The sequence below is a fragment of the Herpailurus yagouaroundi genome, unplaced genomic scaffold (genome assembly GCF_014898765.1).
Source record: "Herpailurus yagouaroundi ecotype Mexico unplaced genomic scaffold, PumYag 67375, whole genome shotgun sequence".
NCBI lineage: Eukaryota > Metazoa > Chordata > Mammalia > Carnivora > Felidae > Herpailurus > Herpailurus yagouaroundi.
In genome coordinates, this window is record NW_024420192.1 from 1,157,767 (window position 1) to 1,174,687 (window position 16,921).

General features: G+C 39.6%; 1 protein-coding gene across 1 annotated transcript in view; it reads right to left on the minus strand.

Annotated features, from left to right (window-relative positions):
• Positions 1-16,921, minus strand: part of NEXMIF (neurite extension and migration factor) — a 189,339-nt gene that overhangs the window by 79,940 nt on the left and 92,478 nt on the right. The window lies entirely within an intron of this gene.

Here is a 16,921-nt window from a genome sequence, read left to right on the forward strand (position 1 = left end):
AACCAGTCTGCTTTAGTCACAGATATACTTTCTGAATTTCACCAAGATACCAAAGTAAAATGATCTATATGTGAGTGACACAATTGCTATTGGCCTTTGTATCACTTTATTCTTTCCTAATGTTAACTTTAATCAAAATGTCCAAATAAGCTGATTCTAAGCAAACCTCAGTCTATAAAATGGTCCTGGAACAAAACAACATAATCTGGTTGGGAGCATGGTTCACAGATGCGATAAAATTTTGTGCTTTTTGATATTTCTTGACTAATATGATAAAACCACCTTACACTTTCCAAAGCACTTTATCTGTTATTCTATTTGATATGTGCAATAAAACTATAAATCAAGTATTATATGTCTTCTGTGTAAGGTGAAACAAATTCATAATTAGAGAAGTTAAGAACACTACTCAAGCCCTCAAGGCTAGAAAGTGGTAGAAAGAAGATCTAAACCCAAGGTATAGAGAAACTGGGTAGCAAAGTGAGGGTGCAGCATAGTAGGGGCCTTAGTGACTCAACTGAACATCAACTGTGTGCTATGTACTGTTGGATGATACAAATATTAACCATAATCCTTACCCCAAAGACACATAAATGTGTGAGAAATGTACGCAAAATTTGGACAACTGTTAGTTAAAGCAAAACTAAGTCTAAAGTGCAGTCTTCCAACCTATGCTCCTTCTATTATTCCACATTGCCTCCCACAAATCTGTTGCAGGGGCCCAGCTTCCACTTACCACCTTCTGTTTCTTCTCCCTTTAGCTTTCAGAGGCTGTCTTTTGGAAGAATTAACAAAGTAGACTTTAGTGAAGTTCCATGGCTCTCCACATAAAGGATAAACAGCATATTGGAAAGGAACATTAGGAGAGGTTTCTATGATCTTTTGCAGAGACAAATGAACCAGGAGGTCAGTGGTGTGAACAAATGAGAGCAAGATTTTTGTATATTTGTCCATTGTCAAATATGCAATTTATATCAAACAACAAACCATAGGAAATATGCTTGACAGGAGGCAGAAGAAGACTAGAGGAAGAGAGAAGAAGTAGGCGAGAAGAGGGAGAGAGAACCCTCAGGTTTGGCGTATATGAAATTTATATTAAGATTTACCCTCTTACAAGAGTGTGATGTAGCTTTGTAACTGGAAGCCAATGGCTTTTTGATACTTGCTATTCTTAAGGACAGGCTTGGGAGGGACAGATTAAAAACTGGATAAGTCTTGGGGTGCTTGGGTGGCTTAGTTGGTTAAGCGTCCAACTTCAGCTCAGGTCATGATCTCTTGGTTCATGGGCCTGAGCCCCGTGTCAGGCTCTGTGCTGACAGCTCAGAGCTTGGAGCCTGCTTCAGATTCTGTGTCTCCCTCTCTCTGCCCCTCCCTCGCTTGCACTCTGTTTCTCTCTCTCTCTCAAAAATAAATAAACATTATTAAAAATGTTGGTAAGTCTTTGCAATATAGGGGCCAACCAGATGACATGGACATTTGAACATGGATAGTAGGTAAGAACTTGAATGCCATGAGCCAAATAAAGGCTAGATCCAGGTATCAAAAAGGTTGAGGGGAGAGTGGCTTAAGGAGGCACCCTCTCCCTCAGAAGATTCATTTAATTTAAATTCCTCTAATTAGAGTGCCAGAGAGAGGCCTTTAGGAGCTGGCAGTGGCCCCTAGGCAAGAAAAAATCCTTATGACCATGATAAAGAATTCTGAAACTCTTTCAAACATGCATGAGGGTCCTCTCTGAGCTGAGGTTCAGAAATTTGGCAACTAAAGGCACAGAGGAAGCAATCAATATTGGTTACTATTATTAAATGTGTTTGGAATTAAAAAAAAAAAGAAATTTGGCAACTAATATTTTAGGCACTGAGCATGTTAGAATATTTTAATAATATATATTTTATATTCATAGCGGACCAAGCCAGGAGGCAGGAAGTTCAGGGACTTAGGTCCCTACCATCATTCCTAACCTCCAAAAGAGTTACCAGACCAGAAAATCCTAAGTCTTCCCTACTACAGACCATTCATTCATATGAGGCTGCCTGCATGAGCCCTTATTTCCTACTACATCAAATCTTAACATTTCTGCATGGTTTTCAAGACCTGACCCCAAACAAGTCCTGGTGCCCTGATTAAGCTTGGCTTCATTTCTCCAAAGATCATGCTCTTCCACCTATGTACTTTTATGTACACCTATGTACTTTTATTGTTAGCTCCGTCTGGAACACCCTCCTCTGCATTACACCCAGTGAAATTATACCCATGTGTCAAAGTTCACTTCTTCCTTAAAGCCTATAATATTAAAGAATTTGCTGATCTTCCTCCTGAAGAGTAAATGTGATCTGCAGTAGGAAGTCAGGATAAAGGAAGCAGTGTGGAAAAGAATTTAAAATAGTAGTATAAAATTGGAGGAAAATTTGACTTCAAGTTCACGGCTTCCAGTAATGAAAGTAAATGACTTTGGCAAAGTTATCTAAGATTCAAGCATTTGTTTGTTTTCTACTCTATTTCTACTCCACTATTCATTACTTGTCTGATATATGCTAGTGGTTAATGAATCCTATCTAGATCTTCCTACTGAGGATTTTATAGTCTAATAAATTTTATATATAATTAGAACAAAAATAGAAACACTGGTTAAATACCAAGAAAACATCAAAGGAAGATTCTCAACAGGTCAGGGAAGTTAAAATTAAATTTCTCTTTGTAGAGAACAGCATTTGAACTTGGCCTTGGAGAATGAACAAAAGTGTTCTAACAACGAAATAATATATAGAAAAGTGTTATAAAAGTGCAAGATATCATAAAAATGTGAGGGCTAGTAACTAAGTTGTTAACTAAGTAACTTAGTAACTTAGTAGTAACTAAGTTGTTAAGGGCTAACAACTGTGGTTGTTAGAAGAAAATGTTCTAAGGAATGATAAGATGGGGCAAGGAGTGCTTCAATACCTTAATTCTTTAGTCCAACTGCCAAATACTTTACTTCAGAAGAAGCAATGGGCTCCCTTGATGGCAGGGCCTTCACCTATTCTCTGCCCTTTTCTACCAGCACACAAAAGATCCTACATTAAATTGTGTATTTAATGTAGGAGAGGAAGATGGTGGTGTAGGAGGACGCTGGGCTCACCATGTCCTGCTGACCACTTAGATTCCACCCACATCTGCCTAAATAACCCAGAAAGCCGCCAGAAGACTAGAAGAATGGACTCTCTGGAGCCAAGCATAGACAAGAGGCCCACAGAAGAGGGTAGGAAGGGCGGAGAGGCAGTGCGTGCTACACAGACTGGCAGGAGGGAGCCAGAATGGTGGAGGGGCAGCCAGCCCACCCAGCAAGGCAGAGCCCTCGAGTCTGGCTTGCAAAAGCAGAGGGGCCAGACAGAATATGTTCTGACAGCAAGCGGGACTTAACATCTGGAATGTTATAAGTCAACAGCTCTACTCTGAGAGGGGGAGGGCTAGAAGACAATAGGAGGGAGAATTGTTGAGCCCCAGACAACAGAGCTCAGCTTGGTGGGGAACAAAGGCACTTGCCAGCGCCATCTCCCTCGCCCACCCTCCAGCCAAAATCCCAAAAGGAACCACTTCCCATCAAGGAACTTGCTTGCACCACACAAACACCCAACGCTGTGCTTCTGTGGATCCATCCCTCCGAAGGGTCTGCCTCCCTCCTGGTGCCATAAGGCCCCTCCAGAAGCGGGCCACCAAAGGCAAAGTGAGCTGAGTCTACCCCTTCCACCCATGTGCACCTTGCGGATACACCCCAGCTAATACGCCAGGTCCCATTGAAGCAGCACCACAAGCTTGGCAGTGTGCAAGTAGTCCAGATAGGGGACACACCACTCCACAGTGAGTCCTGCCCCTGGGAGAAGGGAGATAAGGTACACACCAGTCTGTGGCCCCAGCGGTAGGCTGGGGGCAGATATCAGGTCTGACTGCCGCCCCGCCCACCAATGCAAGTTACTCCAGACAGCACAGAGGAAGAGCCCTGCAGTTCTGCACAGCTCCAGGGACTATACAAAATGACGAAATGGAAGAACTCTCCTCAAAAGAAACTCTAGGAAGTAGCGACAGCTAATGAACTGATCAAAAACGATTTAAGCAATGTAACAGAAAATGAATTTAAATAATAGTCATAAAATTAAATGCTGCGCGGGGCGCCTGGGTGGCGCAGTCGGTTAAGCGTCCGACTTCAGCCAGGTCACGATCTCGCGGTCCGTGAGTTCGAGCCCCGCGTCAGGCTCTGGGCTGATGGCTCAGAGCCTGGAGCCTGTTTCCAATTCTGTGTCTTCCTCTCTCTCTGCCCCTCCTCCGTTCATGCTCTGTCTCTCTCTGTCCCAAAAATAAATAAAAACGTTGAAAAAAATTTAAAAAAAAAATTAAATGCTGGGCTTGAAAACAGTATAGAGGACAGCAGAGAATCTATTACTACAGAGATCAAGGGACTAAGAAACAGGAGGAACTAAAAATGCTATAAATGAGCTGCAAAATAAAATGGAGGTGACCACAGCTTGGATTGAAGAGGTAGAGGACAGAATAGGTGAATTAGAAGATAAAATGATGGACAAAGAGGAAGCTGAGAAAAAGATAAAAAAATTCAGGAGAATTAGGGGAGAATTAGAGAACAAAGTGATGCAATCAAATGGAACAATATCTGTACAATAGGAATTCCAGAAGAGGAAGAGAGAGAAAGGGGCTGAAGGTGTACTTGAACAAATCATAGCTGAGAACTTCCCTGATCTGGGGAAGGAAAAAGGCATTGAAATACAAGAGGCACAGAGAACTCGCTTCAGACGTAACTTGAGTCGATCTTCTGCACAACATATCATAGTCAAACTGGCAAAATAAAAGGATAAAGAGAAAATTCTCAAAGCAGCTAAGGATAAACATGCTCTAACATATAAAGTGAGACCGATAATACTAGTGACGGATTTATCTAATGAAATTTGCCAGGCCAGAAAGGAATGGCAGGAAATCTTCAATGTGATGAACAGAAAAAATATGCAGCCAAGAATCCTTTATCTAGAAAGTCTGTCATTTAGAATAGAAGGAGAGATAAACGTCTTCCCAAACAAACAAAAACTGAAGGAATTAATCACCACTAAACTAGCCCTACAAGAGATCCTAAGGGGGATCCTGTAAGACAAGGTACCAGAGACAAAACTACAAGCATGAAACCTACAGGCATCACAAGGACTCTAAACTCATATCTTTCTATGATAACATTGAATGTAAACGGACTAAATGCACCAACCAAAACACATAGGGTATCAGGATGGATAAAAAAACAAGACCTATCTATTTGCTGTCTAGAAGAGACTCATTTTAGACCTGAGGACACCTTCAAATTGAAAGTGAGGGGATGGAGAACTATCTGTCATGCTACTGGAAGTCAAAAGAAAGCTGGAGTAGCCATACTTATATCAGAAAAACTAGACTTTAAATTAAATGCTATAACAAGAGATGAAGAGATGAAGGGCATTATATAATAATTACAGGGTCTATCCATCAGGAAGAGCTAACAATTGTAAATGTCTATGTGCCGAATACGGGAGCTCCCAAATATATAAAACAATTAATCACAACCATAAGCAACCTTATTGATAAGAATGTGGTAAATGCAGGGGACTTTAATACTCCACTTACAACAATAGATAGATCATCTAGACACAGGATCAATAAAGAAACAAGGGCCCTGAATGATACATTGGATCAGATGGACTTGACAGATATATTTAGAAGTCTGCATCCCAAAGCAACAGAATAGACTTTCTTCTCGAGTGCACATGGAACATTCTCCAAGATAAATCACATACTGGGTCACAAAACAGCCCTTCATAAGTATACAAGAATTGAGACCATACCATGCATACTTTCAGACCACAATGCTATGAAGCTTGAAATCAACCACAAGAAAAAGTCTGGAAAACATCCAAAAGCATGGAGGTTAAAGAACACTCTACAAAAAATGAATGGGTCAACCAGGCAATTAGAGAAGAAATTAAAAAAATATATGGAAACAAATGAAGATGAAAATATAGCAATCCAAACACTTTGGGATGCAGCGAAGGCAGTCCTGAGAGGAAAATACATTGCAATCCAGCCCTATCTCAAGAAACAAGAAAAATCCCAAATACAAAATCTAACAGCACACCTAAAGGAAATAGAAGCAGAACCTCAAAGACACACCAAACTCAGCAGAAGAAGAGAAATAATAAGGATCAGAGCAGAAATAAACAATATAGAATCTAAAAAAAAACTGTAGAGCAGACCAATGAAACCAAGAGTTGTTTTTTTTTAAATAAACAAAATTGATAAACATCTAGCCAAGCCTCTCAAAAAGAAAAGGGAGATGACCCAAATAGATAAAATCATGAATGAAAATGGAATTATTACAACCAATCCCTCAGAAATACAAGCAATTATCGGGAAATTCTATGAAAAATTATATGCCAACAAAAATGGATAACCTGAAAGAAATGGAAAATTCATAAACAACCACACACTCCCAAAACTCAAACAAGAAGAAATAGAAAGCTTGAACAGACCCATAACCAGTGAAGAAATTGAATCAGTCATCAAAAATCTCCCAACGAATAAGAGTCCAGGACCAGATGGCTTCCCAGGGGAATTCTACCAGACATTAAAGCAGAAATAATACACATCCTTTACAAGCTATTCCAAAAAATAGAAAGGGAAGGAAAACCTCCAGACTCATTGTATGAAGCCAGCATTACTTGGATTCCTAAACCAGACAGAGACCCAGTAAAAAAAGAGAACTACAGACCAATATCCCTGATGAATACGGATGCAAAAATTCTCAACAAGATACTAGCAAATTGAATTCAACAGCTCATAAAAAGAATTATTCACCATGACCAAGTGGGATTCATTCCTGGGCTGCAGGGCTGGTTCAACATTCACAAATCAATCAATGTGATACATTACATTAATAAAAGAAAACATAAGAACCATATGATCCTGTCAATCGATGCAGAAAAAGCATTTGACAAAATTCAGCATCCTTTCTTAATAAAAGCCCTCGAGAAAGTCGGGATAGAAGGAACGTACTTAAACATCATAAAAGCCATTTATGAAAAGCCCACAGCTAACATCATCCCCAATGGGGAAAAACTGAGAGCTTTCTTCCTGAGATATGGAGCATGACAGGGATGTCCACTCTCACTGCTGTTGTTTCACATAGTGTTGGAAGTGCTAGCATCAGCAATCAGACAACAAAAGGAAATCAAAGGCATCAAAATTGACAAAGATGAAGTTAAGCTTTCACTTTTTGCAGATGACATGACATTGTACATGGAAAACCCGACAGACTCCACCAAAAGTCTGCTAGAACTGATCCATGAATTCAGCAAAGTTGCAGGATACAAAATCAATGTACAGAAATCAGTTGCATTCTTATACACTGATAATGAAGCAACAGAAAGACAAATAAAGAAACTGATCCCATTCACAATTGCACCAAGAAGCATAAAATACTTCGGAATAAACCTAACCAAAGATGTAAAAGATCTGTATACTGAAAAGTATAGAAAGCTTATGAAGGAAAGTGAAGATATATAGAAATGGAAAAACATTGCGTGCTCATGGATTGGAAGAATAAATATTGTTAAAATGTCAATATTACCCAAAGCTATCTACACATTCAATGCGATCCTAATCAAAATTGCACCAGCATTCTTCTTGAAGTTAGAACAAGCAATCCTAAAATTTGTATGGAACCACAAAAGGCCCCAAATAGCCAAAGTAATTTTGAAGAAGAAGACCAAAGCAGGAGGTATCACAATCCCAGATTTTAGCCTCTACTACAAAGCTGTAATCATCAAGACAGCACGGTATTGGCACAAAAACAGACACATAGACCAATGGAATAGAATGGAAACCCCCGAACTAGACCCCCAAAAGTATGGCTAACTAATCGTTGACAAAGCAGGAAAGAATATCCAATGGAAAAAAAAGACAGTCTCTTTAACTAATGGTGCTGGGAGAACTGGACAGCAACATACAAAAGAATGAAACTAGACCACTTTCTTACACCATTCACAAAAACAAACTCAAAATGGATAAAGGACCTGAATGTGAGACAGGAAACCATCAAAACCCTAGAGGAGAAAGCAGGAAAAACCCTCTCTGACCTCAGCTGCAGCAATTTCTTACTTGACACATCCCCCAGGGCAAGGAAATTAAAAGCAAAAATGAACTATTGGGACATCATGAAGATAAAAAGCCTCTGCACTGCAAAGGAAATAATCAACAAAACTAAAAGGCAAACAATGGAATGGGAAAAGATATTTGCAAATGACATATTGGACATAGGGATAGTATCCAAAATCTATAAAGAGCTCACCAAACTCCACACCCGAAAAACAAATAACCCAGTGAAGAAATGGGCAGAAAGCATGAATAGACACTTCTCTAAAGAATACATCCAGATGGCCAACAGGCACATGAAAAGATGCTCAACATCGCTCCTCATCAGGGAAATAGAAATCAAAACCACACTCAGATATCACCTCATGCCAGTCAGAGTGGCTAAAATGAACAAATCAGATGCTGGAGAGGATGTGGAGAAATGGAACCCTCTTGCACTGTTGGTGGGAATGCAAACTGGTGCAGTCTCTCTGGAAAACAGTGTGGAGGTTCCTCAAAAACATTAAAAATAGACCTACCCTATGACCCAGCAATAGCACTGCTAGGAATTTATCCAAGGGATACAGGAGTAGTGATATATAGGGGCACTTGGACCCCAATGTTTATAGCAGCACTTTCAACAGTAGCCAAATTAGGGAAAGAGTCTAAATGTCCATCAACTGACGAATTGATAAAGAAACTGTGGTTTATATACACAATGGAATACTACGTGGCAATGAGAAAGAATGAAATATGGCCCTTTGTAGCAATGTGGATGGAACTGGAGAGTGTTATGCTAAGTGAAATAAGTCATACAGAGAAAGACAGATACCATGTTTTCACTCTTATATGGATCCTGAGAAACTTAACAGAAGTCTATGGGGGAGGGGAAGAAACAAAAAAGAGGTTAGAGAGGGAGAGAGCCAAAGCATCAGAGACTCTTAAAATCTGAGAACAAACTGAGGGTTGATGGGGGGTGGGAGGGAGGGGAGGGTGGGTGATGGGTATTGAGGAGGGCACCTTTTGGCATGAGCACTGGGTATTGTATGGAAACCAATTTGAAAATAAATTTCATATTTAAAAAAATGAAAAAATATATTGACTGTAAAAAACAAGAAAAGAAAATGGAAATTAAAAAAAAACAAAAATAAATAAATTGTGCATGAAAACTTTCCAGGGCCACCTGAAGCAGGGTGCTTAGAAAGAGCCTTGGAGAATTCTCAGAAATCCTGGCAGCAGAGGGCCAATTTGAGAACCACTGACATGGTTCACATACCCCAAAGATAAAGGGTAAAAGAGTATACCAGAAAGACAAATGAACTAATTTTAACTTAAATGAAGAATAAATGCAACTGCCACAGGTTTCACTCGTGGGTGGTTTGGGGGCAGGGAAGTACAGCAGCTATGTGGGTATAAAGTAGAAGAGGACGCTGACAGTAGCCTAAATACTCTTAACAGGCTCCCCCACCAAAGTTGCATCAGGGGGCTTATTGTCCATCTGTAAGATCTACCCTCCTCCAAGCTGATCTCCAATCTACTGGCTGCCATTACTACCTGGGTTCAGATAATAAGACTATCCTTTGGTATATGTGTCTAGTAGTTTTATAAATGAGTATGTGCACTTTCTCAAGATAACCCTCCTTGCTCCCCTCCACACAAGAAAACCATCCTAGTGCACAGTGCCTAAGCTTCCTCTCCATGTCTTTTTCTTCATCCTTAGAAGGCAATTAAAAAAAAATCAGTGTTTGGCTTGGCATATAACCCAGTATTTAGCCCAAATTGATATTCCAACAGTATTCACATTCACATAAATTCATCTCAATTCAATTCAAATTCACTGTTGGTATTAGTTATATTATTAGCCATAGTTTTTATTGGGCCTGGTTCAGGGGCTCAATTCTTCACTTCTTGGGAGGGTAACATCCTTTCCAAAACTCTATTATAGGTGGTGGAACAATTTGGCTTATGCAAAACCCCCAAACAAACATAAAGCTACTGTTAAGAAAGTACAGTGTCAAACTGAGAGGGACAGAATGGTTCCAGTAACAAAATTATCTCCATCAATGAAAAAAATAAAATCCTCAGTGAGATTTTTTTGATAGCCTCCCATTCACTGCTCTGTTGAGTTGCTTTGCAAATCTCCATTCTGACTGCTCTCAATGACACCCTAAAACACCTTTAGCCTTCATTAGTCATTTGTAATAATAATAATCCTTCACATGTACTGCTTATCTTATATATACCATATGATGTCTATGATATATATTTATTTACATTTAATAATTTAATATGTTTAATGTACTGATTTATCATATATATGATATATACACATATACATGTATACATGGGTATATATGACATATACATGTGTGTATATATGGTATATATAGGTATATGTATATATGGTATATAGGTATATGTATATATATATGGTGTGTATATATGACATATATACATGTGTATATCATATATATGATAAAGCAGTACATCAAATTCACAATTTAATACCTATTTGTGAAGAAGAGAGTTAACCTTGCAGCCCTGAGTTGCTCAAATCTTGTACATTCTCAGAAGGGCCTACTTGTATGACTGGCCTTTGGCTGGCTCCTGGGAACTGAAGTCTTAAAATGTTTCCTATGGTACTAACTGATAAGCGCACTTTGCATGCTTTGGGACCTGAACCACACTGTATAAGCTTGTCTAGATTGTGTAAAAACTGTGATTTATGGTGAACATCTGTTTTCCTTCTCAGGGATCTGGAGTTTCCATAACTGCAATCAGTCACTGTAGTTACCCCAATAAAAATCCTGGGCTTTTAGGCTCAAGCAAGCTTCTCCATCAGAAAACATTTTGCACATGTTTATGCAGTTTATTGCTGGGGGATTAAGCACATCCTATGTGACTCCATTGAGAAAGGACTCTTGGAAGCTTGCACCTAGTATCCTGCAACCTCTGTCTGATGTACCTTTTTCTTTTATTAGTCTTGTTTTTTATCCTTTAGCTGTAATAAACCATAGCCTGATTATGACTTCCAAGTCTTGTGAGTCTTTCTAGCACACCAGTGAGTGTGGGCCTGGCCTCAGGAATCACCAATACAGTCATACAATGTTATAATCATTATCATTTCCATTTTGCATATAAGGAAACTGAGCTTCAGGGAGATAAAATGACTTCCCCAAGAGTAGAGTTAGTGCTTGAGCTGGAACTAGTACACAGTTCCTGCCAAATCCCACACTTTTTCTACTATACGAAACTCCCTCTATAAATTTTGTTCAGGTTGCAGGGGTAGATAAAGTGGTATCAGATGTCTCTTTCAGCCCTGAAAATCCATAACTGTATGTCCAGAAGCCCACATTTAAAAAAAAAAAAGAAAGGGGGAAGTATGACTAAAAATAATGCAAAGTTTGTTCAGGTCATCTCTCCCTATTCCTCCTTTGCACACCTCAGTTCTGTCCTAGGGTATACAGGGCTCTACTGACACTATGCAATGGCCAAGGAAAAACTGCACTTTAAACAATTGCTAGTTATACTAAGCATGCTTTTATCCAAGAAATATACTTAGTCCTTGAAAAATACAACTGTACACAGGGATTTGAGAAAGACTTTGGGTTTGTTCATTGTCATTACTAGGGTAAGAATGGAAGGGAAAATTTATAGCCTTCTCTGACTTGATAATGCCAACATAACTTTGCCTTGCTCTAAACTCCCAAAGGACTGGCTTTGTCACTCAACACTCCACATACATCTGTGCAGTCTGTGTCTCTCACTAAGTTATATGTTTTGCAAATGATGGAAGATTGTGACATGGTAGGATAATAGAGAAAATTTATGAAATGAATCCCCTTTCATTAAATTTGATATGTATAAAATGTTATATGTTTTAAAGAGAACAATAAAGCATATGAATGAATTAGGCTGCAAGCTTGATTTTATCCCCAACATAAAAACATCAATGGGTGAATTTCAAGGTCCTGGGCTAAGTATTTTGGTTTTTTTGCTTTTTGTTTGTTTGTTTGTTTTTTGTTTTTTTGCCAAGCTAGGCAAAATTTCCCACTGAGCAGGGAGAGTGGACAGACACCCACCTATATAATAATCAATCTTATCCTTGACAATGGCTTCCTAAAGGGTCTTTCTTCTCTGTTTGGCATCAGCAAGTCCAGTTTCATTGCAACGTGTGAGAGTTTTCACATACTTATATCACTCAGAAAAATGCACGTTTGCCTATGTGAATAGTATGGTGGTTGTGCAGTGTGAAAGGATAGAATTTGGCTTGTTCAGAGAGAAAAAAACCTCTGATGAAGCACTGAGAGACAGCTAAACACATTGAGATTGGTTTTTTATCATGAATAGAAGGGAATATTTGGGGAGAAGGGAGGATGGGGCAGCTCAATTACTTATGAAGATATTTTCAGGCATTGAGTAGCACACAGCATATCATATCCATTAATAAAACTACGCTTTGGAAGACAAAAGGTAGAGCATTTACACTTAACATAAAGTTCCAGGTTTGAAGGACTATTATTAACCTGAATCCAACAACTGTCCACATACACAACTATACACACTTAGCCAGATGTGCATACAAGATTCCTAAACTAAACACTCTTTAATTCTGCCTTTACTTGCAAACTAACAAAAAAGTACACATTTACCCAATTGTTCTGACAGGAGAGGGGACTGCAGAACTTAGAAGCAAAATGTAAGTAGGTAATTAAAAACAAGATTGTTTACACATACATATACACAATCCATCCCTCCAGTACTCTACATCACACTAGCTATTTCTGGTTAAGCTATGCCCCTTTCACTGGAGGAAGATAAAGATCAGAGCCATGGGCATTTCAGAGCCTCTTTTCTACTTGGCCAATGAATACCTACTATGGCTGCTAAGATTCACTCATTGTGACCAGTAATAGAGTGAAACTTACCTAGAAAATTAGAGCTATTGCTTTTTGGTCTGGGTCTCAGTTTTCCCAATGTAAAATGAAGGGACAGATGTGTACCTCCCAAGTCAGCTAATATCCTATGGTTGTTTGATTCCATCATGAGCAACACATATTACATGCTACAAGACAGATGCTAATGGTGCTTTCAAGTCCTACTTCTTATATGCAGGCCTTCACATACACATAGGGTTTTTCTTTTTGACTCAGAAAGGCAGGGGAGCCCAGAGGGTGATAGTTTTTTAAAATGCAGACACATAAACTGAGAAGATTATAATGAATAGATGCTCTTTCCTCCAGTTTGTCTCTTTTTGCGAAAAGAGGAATGCTGACCTACCAATGCAAGGTCTAAAGGAATCTAACCATAGTTATGATGACAGTGCTTTAATGACTATTGGTTTCTGTGCTGATGTAAAGAGAACACACTCCTCATTCTTAGAAGGCAAATCTTACTTTAGGCTCTGAGTCAGAGAAATTACAGATAATTTCTAGGCTAAAGATGAAACCACCTCTAAGGCTGGGGTTTGTTGGGCCCTGGTACACACCAAAGGTAAGGGAATAACTTGATCCCAGAGCACCAGAGTCAATCAGAAATTCCAATCAAAACCCCAAATAGTCATGTAATAATCATTAAGTATCTACTGAATGTGCTAGTGTTTACAAGATAAACTGAAATAATGTGGATTTTGTGAGGGCAAAGAATAAATCAGCTCAATCAGAAGTCAAGTTAATATATTTTCTACAAGTGCTAAAATAAAAAGTTACCTACCCACTAAGTTCCAAGAGAAATACTGTGTCACTTTAAGAATGAAATGTCTATTGCTGGGGCACCTGGGTGGCTCAGTCAGTTGAGTGTCCGACTTAGGCTTGGGTCATGATCTCACAGTTGATGGGTTCGAGCCCCACGTCGGGCTCTGTGCTGACAGCTCAGAGCCTGGAGCCTACTTCGGATTCTGTGTCTCCCTCTCTCTGCCCCTCCCTCGATCATGCTCTTTCTGTCTCAAAAATAAGATAAACATTAGAAAGGAACCAAGAAGGCGGAACAGCATAGAAGATTTTTGTGTGTCTCACGTCCATAAAATACAACCAGACCGGCATTGAACCATCCTACACACCTAGAAAACTGATTGGAGGATTAACACAACAATCTGCACAACCTGAACCACAGAATTCAGCAGGTATGTGGCTCGGAGAGCTGAACTTGGGTAGCAAGAAGCCCCGAAAGGTAGGGAACCGTTTTTGCGGGTGGAGAGAGGATGGAGACTGGGTGGGGGGGAGAAAATGGGAAAATCACCTCTCCCCAAAAGCAGCTGGAGAGAAAGTGGAAAATTGGAAACAGCCACAGGGACTAAATTAAAAGGGAGAAAGGAGAAAGGAGAGGGTTTAAATTCCATTAAGACTGTAAACAAGGGGAGCACAAAGTCTGCAACTCCGCAGCTCGATACCTGTCAGTGCTCTGGAGGGAATGGCGAATCCCCAGGAACAGAGTGGGGTCCAGGAGGTTCTCGGGCCACACGGGGAAAAGCGGTTCCACTGCTGGAAGGACATTTGGTAGAGACTGTTGAAGCCACCTGGTCCCAGAAGTGGCCACATTTGCAGGTGCTGGGGTTAGGTCGTTAAGGGTGAAGCCTAGTGCCAGATGTGTATTGTGATTTTCCATAATCCCTGAGACGCTGCTGCTACATTGTCTCGTGAACATTTCCTGGGACGGGCTGGCACCTGGCTGCAGTCTCGGGGCACCAGCAACAACAGGGTCCAGCAGGCGTACCTGGGTGCAGTTGATATTTGGCCATTGCTCATTTGGCCATTGATGGGTGAGACCCTCCTGCAGAGGGGTGGAATGGGTCAAAGCCGCAGTCCTCCAGAAGTAGGGAGCTGGAGAAAACAGCCGCATCTGACACAAGGCTTCGGAGAGAGGTGCTGCCTGGGGCCTGGTCACGGAAAGTGAAGAAGTGGGGAGTGGACGAGAGCTGAAGACGGAGGACGGGTGCATGATTGCTGATCCAGGAGAACAGACTGGGTAGCTGGGTGGCACCATTTTCACTGCTCCCGCGCATGCACATACACACCTTCGAGCCCCACAACAATCCACCCCAGTAGACAAGCAGCTCCACATAGTGGAGAGCAGAGCTGTTACACTGAGCCCCACCCAACTGAGCCAACTTGGCTCTTCAAGAACACAAGTCTCACTGCCAACTTAATTTATGGACTATAAAGAGCTACATAGACTGACTTCTAGGGGAAAATGAAGCAATTTCAGTCCTACTTCAATCTGTTAGCAGGTTTACCTATTCAATTTTCTTTCTTTTTTTTTTCTTTTTACTTTTTCTCTTTTACAATTTTCTTCTTTTTCTTGAATACAGAGAGAGAAAAAATTCATTTTTATTTTCAATTTTTATTAAAAATATTTTTCTTTAATTTTTATTACTATACTTTTACTTTTGTGTAATTTTTTTTCAAATTCTACTTTACTTCCATCATTTTATTTTAGTCTACTACAGTGTATTCACTTTTTCAAATTTTCAAACAGTTTTTTCTTTTCCTTTTTTATCTATTTCTCTTTTTCATTTTTCTTTTCTCTTAAATACAGAAAATGAAAAAATTCATATCTAAGTGTAATTTTTATTAAAATATTTTTCTTCATTTTTTTCTACTACATTCTTTACTTTTGTGTATATTTTTCAAATTGTATTTTACCCCCATCATCTCATTTTAGTCTACTTCAGTGTATTCATTTTTTCAAATTCTCAAATGATTTCCTTCCCCCCTCGCCGTTTTTTTTCTCTAATCTGTCAAACCACTTTCAACACCCAAACCAAAACACACCTAGGGTCTAGCATCATCTATTTGATGTGTGTGTGTGTGTGTGTGTGTGTGTGTGTGTGTGTGTGTGTTTAATTTTTAATTTCAATATTTTTTTAATTTTAATTTTTTATTTCCATTTTTCTACCTCATTAATTCCTTTTCTTCCTTCAAAATGAGAAAATGAAGGAATTCACCCCAAGAGAAAGAGCACAAAGAAACGACAGCCAGGGATTTAACCAACACAGATACAAGAAAGATGTTTGAACCAGAATTTAGAATCACGATAATAAGAATACTAGCTGGAGTTGAAAATAGATTAGAATCCCTTTCTGCAGAGATAAAAGAAGTAAAAAATAGCCAGAATGAAATTAAAAATGCTATAACCGAGCTGCAATCACGGATGGATGCAGCGGTGGCAAGGATGGCTGAGGCAGAACAGAGAATCAGCGATATGGAGGACAAACTTGTAGAGAATAACAAAGCAGAAAAAAAGAGGGAGATTAAGGCAAAAGAGCACGATTTACGATTTAGAGAAATCAGTGACTCACTAAAAAGGAACAACATCAGAATCATAGGGGTCCCAGAAGAGGAAGAGAAGGGAATAGTGGTAGAAGGGTTATGTGAACAAATCATAGCAGAAAACTTTCCTAACCTGGGGAAAGACACAGACATCAAAATCCAGGAAGCACAGTAGATCCCCATTAGATTCAACAAAAACCGACCATCAAGGGGCATATCATAGTCAAATTCACAAAATATTTAGGCAAGGAGAGAATCATGAAAGCAGCAAGGGAAAAAAAGTCCCTAACCTACAAGGGAAGACAGATCAAGTTTGCAGGAGACTAATCCACAGAAACATGGCAGGCCAGAAGGGAGTGGCAGGATACATTCAGTGTGCTGAATCAGAAAAATATGCAGCCAAGAATTCTTTTTCCAGCAAGGCTGTAATTCAAAATAGAAGGAGAGATAAAAAGTTTCCCAGACAAACAAAACTTAAAGGAGATTGTGACCACTAAACCAGCCCTGCAAGAAATTTTAAG